The 8,387-nt window shown below is 37.7% G+C and overlaps 1 pseudogene; it reads left to right on the top strand.

The window, feature by feature from the left end:
- Positions 1-1,082: 1,082 nt before the first annotated feature.
- LOC141502224 (small ribosomal subunit protein eS17-like) lies at positions 1,083-1,490 on the top strand (annotated as a pseudogene).
- The last annotated feature ends 6,897 nt before the right edge of the window (positions 1,491-8,387 follow it).

The following is an 8,387-nucleotide window of genomic DNA, read 5'->3' as shown; positions in this document are numbered from 1 at the left end:
TTTTAAAACTGCCACAAACTATCTAAGAAGTGGCTTTCTCACTGGCATGGTCTGGACTGAAAGCTAGAACAAATAGTGGATTTCTATTATCTTTTCCCAAGATCTTGCACAACCAAAATCTATACAAACACTATGACCTCATGCCCTTAGTATTTATGTATATATTTAATCACATTTAGTATTTATCTCCACCTATGCTATCATTAGACTACAAGTGCCTTGAGGGTAAGAACCATCTGGTCTTCATCTTTATATTCTCTACAGTGCCTAGAGCAGGGCCTTGCAGATAATGTGGTATTTCAAGAATAAATGAATGAGCAAATTTTTATCACTCAGAGTAGGCCACAGGGAATGGAATACTTGAATTTTGCATACACTCCTATTTTATCACTCAAAAGATAGATTTTCAGTTTGTAATATATAATATAGATATCAATATTTTTCTGCAGACTTTGGTCTATTTTTAATTATATCGATATACCCAAAGATACGTAATTTGGTTTTGTAGGTAGATCGATACTAAGAATGATATTGATCCTTTTCATAATCTTATCCCCGAACTTTCTGACATTACAGCTATTCTATAGCTTAATGATGAATGCACCTACTCTAACCTGCAGTTACAGCAATATTTGTTGTATGAATCTCTGATTGAATGGGGTTCTTGCAGATCTATATGCAGTTATCATACACAGAATAGAAATATTTCCTAATGGTATGTGCTCTGCTATCTAACACTAATGAATACTCTGCTTCCTGCTATCCAAAATCCATAGTTTGCGTGTTTTAACATTCAAATAGTGACAGGATTTGGATATGGCTATCTTCACGATGGCCCTCCTGAGTAATTGTTTATGGACTACCAATGATTTTTATCCAATAGAACACTTAGCTTTTTTGGGACCTTTATATATCTTCAGGCAAATCACTGCAACTCACATGGACTGGATTTTAGAGCTTCCAAGAATTCAGGAAAAATTTTTCTTCATCTCACTTTGACCTAAATCCAACTTGGGACAAAAAGAAACCTAGCATTCTCAAAACTAAGCATATATACACTCCCTTCAACTCCTGGAGCCAACATGGGTCATGTTTGGACCAACACAGTGAAGAAGGTTATGCAAGTCATCATCAATAAGTGCTACATCTGCTGGGGTAACTGCTTCCACACCAACAAGCAAGTGTGCAAGGAGGAAATTACTATCAACCCCAGAAAGAAGCTCCACAATAAAATCACAAGATATAGTATTCATCTGATGAAGCAGATCCATGAGGCCCTGTGGGAAGTATCTCCATCAAATTGCAGGAAGAAGAAAGAGAAAAACAGATAATTATGTTCCTGAGGTCTCGCTTTAGATCAGGAGATAATTGAATTGTACCCTGATACCAAAGAAATGTTGAAACTCCTGTACTTTGGCAGTTTGTCCAACCTGTAAGTTTCCCAGCTCACGGTTGGGATGAATTTCAAAATATCAAGAGGAACTGTTTGATATTTACTTTTGCCTTCCAAGTAAACTTGGGAAATTCTGTCCCCCCCCAAGAAAAATCATATATACACAATGGATAGTCATCCATGTAATTAATGAATCTAAGAAATAAGATCTACAACCAAAAGTTTCGCCTGACTATCCACACAGGAAAGAGCAACTGGATGAAGAATGCCTATTGTCTAGAATATAATGTTTGATTTGACAACCTATAAAACTTATTCATCAGTAAATATATCTTAGATACTAAAAATGGATAAAAACTATTTTTAGACTTGAAAAGGAGGCTGAAAAGAGGCTGGATTGCACTAATGAAAATTACAGTTATTTTAATGAGGTCAAATTTCTCCCTGATTCAAAAGTCCATCTTATTAATGACAATATTTTCAGCCAATGCTCTATGACATTAAGCCATGGAATGCTATAATCTCTGAATAATTCAAGGTAAGAGCCAGTCACAGAATAAAGGAGAAGTTCAAGGAGGATGTAAGTACCCTGTAATATATTATAAATGAATATTGCCCAGAAGAAGCAATTTAAAAGGATATTTTCAAAGAATTCATGAATTAGAAAATAAGTGGACTGGTGTTATGGCAAGAGACAGGGATAACCAATGAACAGCCTATAGACTCCATTGGTATTCATGAAATTTCTGGAGAATGAGAACATAGGGAAGGCCCGTGAAATACAACCGATATTTTTATGGAGGTTTTGTGGGACAACATAAGCAAAAGTTTTACAGAATGGACAGACATATAGGAATTAGTATCCTATTAATGGAGAGAGTATCCACATTGGCAATGTCACAAATCCACAGGTGCACTGAAATATGTTTTTGCAATAGCATGGACTGTCATCCATGGGAATCCAGCAGAATCATGAAGACAGGATGAATACATCAGGATTTTTTTCATTCAATTAAAAAACAACCCTGGTGAGTCTGTCTGCTGTTATCCTCTCTTTAATAATACCAAATTTAGGCCATTGAAATATATCTTGTATTTGTCAACTGTTTCTGCCTCAGTGTCCTCTATACAGTAGCAATACCTGCAGGCAGAATTCAGCCCCATGAATGGATTCTCTTCTGTACTCCTCTAGCTCTGCACTATTATTAGGGGAAAAACTTAAGTTTTATTATCATCACTAGCTTATAGACCTATGGCAGAGTCCATCGATGTCTGAGAAGTTGACATACTTATAGTGCAAATGAATATTAGAATATAATAACATCAATAATAATAAGACTCATAAATGATATTAAATTGGTGACTGAGCTGTGAAATGGCCCAGATGTTCTAGAAAGCAATTTGGAAGTGTGTTATTAAAAAGGTCATTAAACTGTGCCTCCCTTTTGGACCAATGTTATTTCTGTTACTCAGTCATTCTGTCTGATTCTTCTTGACCCCATTTGAGGATTTATTGGCAAAGATACTGGAATGCTTTGCCATTTCCTTCTTCAGATCATTTTACAGATGAGCAAACTGAGGCAAAGAGGGAATAGTCACTAGCCCAGAGTTCAACAGCTAATAAGTGTCTGAGGCCAAATTTGAACTCAGGAAATTGATTCTTGTTAACTCCAGGCCCAGCATGTTATCCACTGGGCCACTCAGCTGCCCCTATGACCCTAAAGAAATTAAAGAAAGAAGAAAAGGATCTGTATGTATAAAAAATAAGTATAAGAGAAATAATAATGATGAAAACACATCTGTGTGCTTCATTCTAGCTCAAATGTACTTCATATCCATTCTCTAGCTGGATATGCATAATTATGAGAAGTAGGTTGCGCATTATAAAGACAAGGAAACAGAATTTCAGAAAGATAAACAAATTCCCCTAGGTCACATAATGAAAAAAAATTTGGATTTGAATCTAGCTCTTCTCATTCCATTATGATCTATTTTCTATACCATGTTCTGTCTCTACTTTTTATTTGCCCTCCCTTCAATCCCTATGTCTTACCCTACCCATGTCTTCTCTTCTTAATTCTCAGGACTATATTCTTTGCTATAGCTTCCTGCCCTAACAGGCTGTATGTAATGTTTGTCCTTCATTGTCGAAGAAACCTTGACATTAAGGAGGTAATGCCATGACAAGCACATGAATTGAATTTGAGTGAGGGGATGCTGTGCTAAGTCACCCGCCTCACTGTCTCCTCCAGAACCTTCTGGGTCCAGTGGACAGATATGGAGCAGGATGACTGGAGATGGCCCTGGATGTGAGACAATCAGGGTGGAGTGACTTGCCCAAGGTCACACAGCTAGTAATAGTCTGGATTTGAACTGCTGTCCTCCTGATTCCAAGGCCAATACGCTATACACTACACCATCTAGTTGCCCACCAGGCTATATGGTAAATAACCACTGATTCCTGGAAGCCAAGTCAGAATGGGGCTTCAATAGCAAGTTCTCCTAGGATGCATTGTGGCAGTTAGCACCTTATACTGACTTTGACCTCTGGGAATAGTATATGCCTTGGAACTTGGATTTTCTCCTTGAATCCCTAATCTGTTGCTGTTAATAATTTTGTTCCTTCAATGTTTTCTAACCTGTGCAAAATCTCTGAGTTATTCCTGCTGATCCCACTGGAATTTCCCCTTCCTACTGTCTGATGACCTTGACTATGCCCACACCCACAGTGTGATGTCAGTAAGTAAAATGAGTTCCATCAAGGTATTAGCCAAAGGATCAAAGTACTAGTACATATGCCAGGGGAACCTGGGTTCAAGTGTACTGGAAAATCTGAAAACTGACTGGGATGCTTTAAGTCATCTCCCCCTCATGTTAAAGACACGAATCAGCTTCCTGCCCTTCTCATACGTGAATAGAAGAAGCATAGGCTTCTACATTATTCATAATAGGAGATTATAATCGATTCTAAAAGCCAAAGGCAATTTAGATCTGGGAAGCAATGTGCTGCTGTTAATAAATCTATTTCTATTTTGCTGCAGGAATAATGCAAAAAGAATGATTCAGATTCTCAGAGAAAATGAACACCATTGGGATCTTAGTTTCCATTAAAAAAATTAGTCTGGTTAATTGTTAGCCATTGTTAGCTTTAGTCAACAATAGGGAAACGGCTCTATTAGAGTAGCCCTAAGTTTGCCAGGTTGCTGAATGATCACTTTCATTTGGATCAGCCAGAATGATTAAGATCCCAAAGGGCTTCAGTTGTCCTGGGGGGGGTTTTGTGTTAAATAGTGTGGCCTATTAGTTAAAGTGCTCAGCCTGAACCTTTTTCCTGCCTCTGCCACTGAGTCACCTAGGGAACATTATGCAAACTCCTTAATCCCTTATTTATAGCTAATAAACTACTCATGAAATATAACCAAATCAACTGACAGAAAGAAAATGGTGTTCAGATGCCAAAGAATAATATCAAATGATATGTATGTAAAGTACTTTGTAAACTTTACCAAATCCTTTTTAGGTTTTTTCCAAGACAACAGGGTTAAGTGGCTTGCCCAAGGCCACACGGCTAGGTCATTATTAAGTGTCTGAGGCCAGATTTGAACTCAGGTACTCCTGACTTCAGGGCTGGTGCCCTATCCATTGTGCCACCTAGCCACCCCCATCTCTGTAAACATTAAAGGGCTCTCTAAATGGTGTCTATTATTCCTACTCCTCCAAGACATTGTGCAGCAGGCATCAGTTTGGACAAGTTACAAATCACAGTTTTGCTGCTTTGATAAATCCATGATCTCCTAAGTATGAACACGCCTTCTGCTGAAGCAGATCACAACCTTCATATTACTCTCTTTTTATGTAGGCCAGTGCAGTGCTAGGGATCCATGTGTGATGAAAAACACTCAATAGGTAAAAGTTGGCATCAGTATCTTCTTTCTTTTGTCTTGCCATTCGTACAGTGGAATTATTGGCTGGGCATTTTAACTGTTCAGAGTCTTGCAGCACGAAATTCCAAGTATTTGAAGAATAAGCAATGATTACAGCAAGAATGAGCACTTTCCTTGATAGTCAAAAGAAATCTCTGCCATCCAAGTACGACAGGGTGGTGAAAAGAGCACTGACTGAAAACAGAATCAGTAGCCTGGATTAAGATTCTGATGCTGCTAAAAACAGAATCAGTAGCCTGGATTAAGATTCTGATGCTGCTATTTTCTACTTCTGTGGGGCTCAATTTTCTAATCTGGAAAGATGGAATTTGGGCTAGACAGTGTTTAAGGTCCTTTCGACCTCTAAAGCCTATGATACTATTCATAAATTGAAGCTAATGTTTAGGGAAGATGAGAAAAGCTGACTGAAACTTAGAAGTCATGGATCTGAATTCTGACTGCTAATTATTGGCTCTGTGATCTGTACCACTTTAGTATCATTTTCCTCCATGGTAAAATGAGGGTGTGAATGAATGAATTGAAAATCATTTATTAAGTCATTACTATGTGCAAAGCACTATTCTAAGCATCAGGAATATAAACATAAAAAACAAGACAGTTCCTAGCTTCAAGGAGCTTACATTATAATAGACGAACACTATACATAGTAGAGCATGATGGTCAGGGAGGGGTGCTTTGGTCAGCGAAATCACATGGATGGCAAATGTAGTCGTAGAGTAACTGAATGGCATGTCCTTCTCCATTGTGACAGTGTTGAATGTACATCTGTTCCCAAAGCTTCTTAGAATGGGAAAAAAACGGGGTGGGTTAGGGAGGAGGAGAATCATAGGATCTAGATGGCAACCACCATTCAGAAGTCTTAGATCACAAAGAAGGAAATTTAGGGTTAGGTGAGTTCTGGGTGAGTCCTTCAAGCTCTAACACCCTGTGATTATAAGCCAATTTAAAGATCTTCATTTCATCAGAAATATGACAAAATAGAATTTTGGGAAAAAAAGCAAAAATGGACATAAAGTTTTCTGGAAATGAAAACTCAGAAGTGCATAGACACGTGTGCTCTCTTCACCTATGTGAATGATATTTACACGGCCTCCAGTTCTGCTTTGCTGGTTTGGGGTGGGGGGTGGGGGGACATTACAGAATTGGCTGGGCCACAGTGAAAAATGAAAGGAGTTGAATCGTAAATATGCTTGAAGGTTCTTCAAGCATCTTCCTAAACTGAGTGACCAAGTAATTACATCAGATTCCCCTGAGGAGTGATAGAATAATTCTTCAAGTAATAAATAATAGCCAGGGTCCCATAAATATCCAAAGCATTCATCTGCTGGAGCATATTAATCAACTCTAGTCCATGTAAAAGAATATTTCCCCAAATACAGGCCAGCAGCTTTTGGTGGTGTGAACTTTCAAAAGGGCCTGAAAATGGAATGAATATGCTTCCTTTTGAATTAAAAAAAAGTATATCTGTATTAAACAGAGCAAACTAAACATTGAAAAAGCGTCAAATCTCCCAGCAATCATTTAACTTTTGTCTGTGCTTCAATGCACTTCAATTCCTACTTTAATAGTCTCAGAAAATTGTGTCTGTGTATGTTAAATCCAAAGACACATTTTTTTACATTAAATTTACATAACCACTTAGGGCTCTGCTTATGAAAAACGGGTAAGATGCTGTATTTACTATTTTCCCTGATAACTTCTAACTTTTTTTCTATCTGGATTAGACGCTACAGAGTTTTAAGGTTAGATGAAAGGAATCTTACTCCCAGGTATTAGAAAGACACTTGGAAGACAAAACAAGCCAACGGAAACACTACCATTAGGAAATGAAAAACCCAAATGGAAAATTTTCCATATGATAAGAAGACGAGCTCTTTTACCTCTTAGGGTTAGGAATGGGTAACAGTACCAGCGTGGAGACCACCAGAGGAGTGCTTAAGTAAAACAAAAAAACTACTTCAATATTTCTTCTTTCTTTTAAACAGTATGAAAGGTCAAGAAGTTTATTCATTCATCACACAAGCAGTTATTAAATGCCTCCTGTGTATTAAGCCCTGGCAAAAGATGTCACTCCTTCACTTCAAAAATTAACAGTCTTTGCATATTCTTATAAATATAATATATGGAAACATATAAACACATAATCTATAATCTCTGTATATTATGGGGAAAAAGTGCAGAAAGGAGAGAGAAGAAATGGGAGAAGGGGAAGAGGAGAAAGGGAAAAAATAGAAAACATGTAGAGAGAAGCCCAGAGACAGAAAAGCACTGGGAAATGCAGACACAAAAGAAAAGACAGTGACAGTCAGCTACAGACACATACAGAGGAAAAAGAGACAGAGATGGAGGAGAGGACCAGGGAGGGAGGCAGCGTGGGAAGCAGAGAGCTAACTCATCTACTAATGCTGATCTTTAACAAAAGATAATACCAGCCTCTACATTTTAAAAAGGGAGTGAACAGTGACAGAATTTATTATTAAACGTTTTCTTGTCATTTTAAAGCACCAGAAGTCAGTTTTCTACTCTCAGAAGTGGGCCATAATAAAGTTTTATTAAATACATTATTTTAATTTATATTTTAAAAAGTTGGATTTCCCTATCTCAAGAGCCCAATACCACCACTGAAAACAACATGATCTATTTCCTACCTGGGTAGGCTTCCTTCTCCTTAAGCAGCCTGGTTTCTATCCCTTCTCCTTCTCCACTCCCCATCTCATAATTATAGTGGTACCTAACTTCATGAAGACACAAGTCACACTTAACCTAATGTAGCTCAGAACTCCTGAGTTCAAGAGATCTGCCAGTCTCTGTGTTCCCCAAAACAGAGATTATAGGCGTTCACCATCATTCCTTGTATATTAAATACTTTTAAAAAGATTATACATTTATATATATATATATGGAAATATATAAAAATATATAAATCAGGGCTGTCCAAAATGCAACCTGTGAGCCGTGGCCCACAGGGCTATTTTATGTGGTCTACCTGTGAGTTTACTAAATAGTTTAGTAAATAAAGCCCAGCTACCACAGAGCTCTCACGAAAATGA

This window comes from Macrotis lagotis, chromosome X (assembly GCF_037893015.1).
Source record: "Macrotis lagotis isolate mMagLag1 chromosome X, bilby.v1.9.chrom.fasta, whole genome shotgun sequence".
Classification (NCBI taxonomy): domain Eukaryota; kingdom Metazoa; phylum Chordata; class Mammalia; order Peramelemorphia; family Peramelidae; genus Macrotis; species Macrotis lagotis.
Note: the sequence above shows the minus strand (reverse complement) of the source record. Positions and strands in the feature narration are given on the sequence as shown.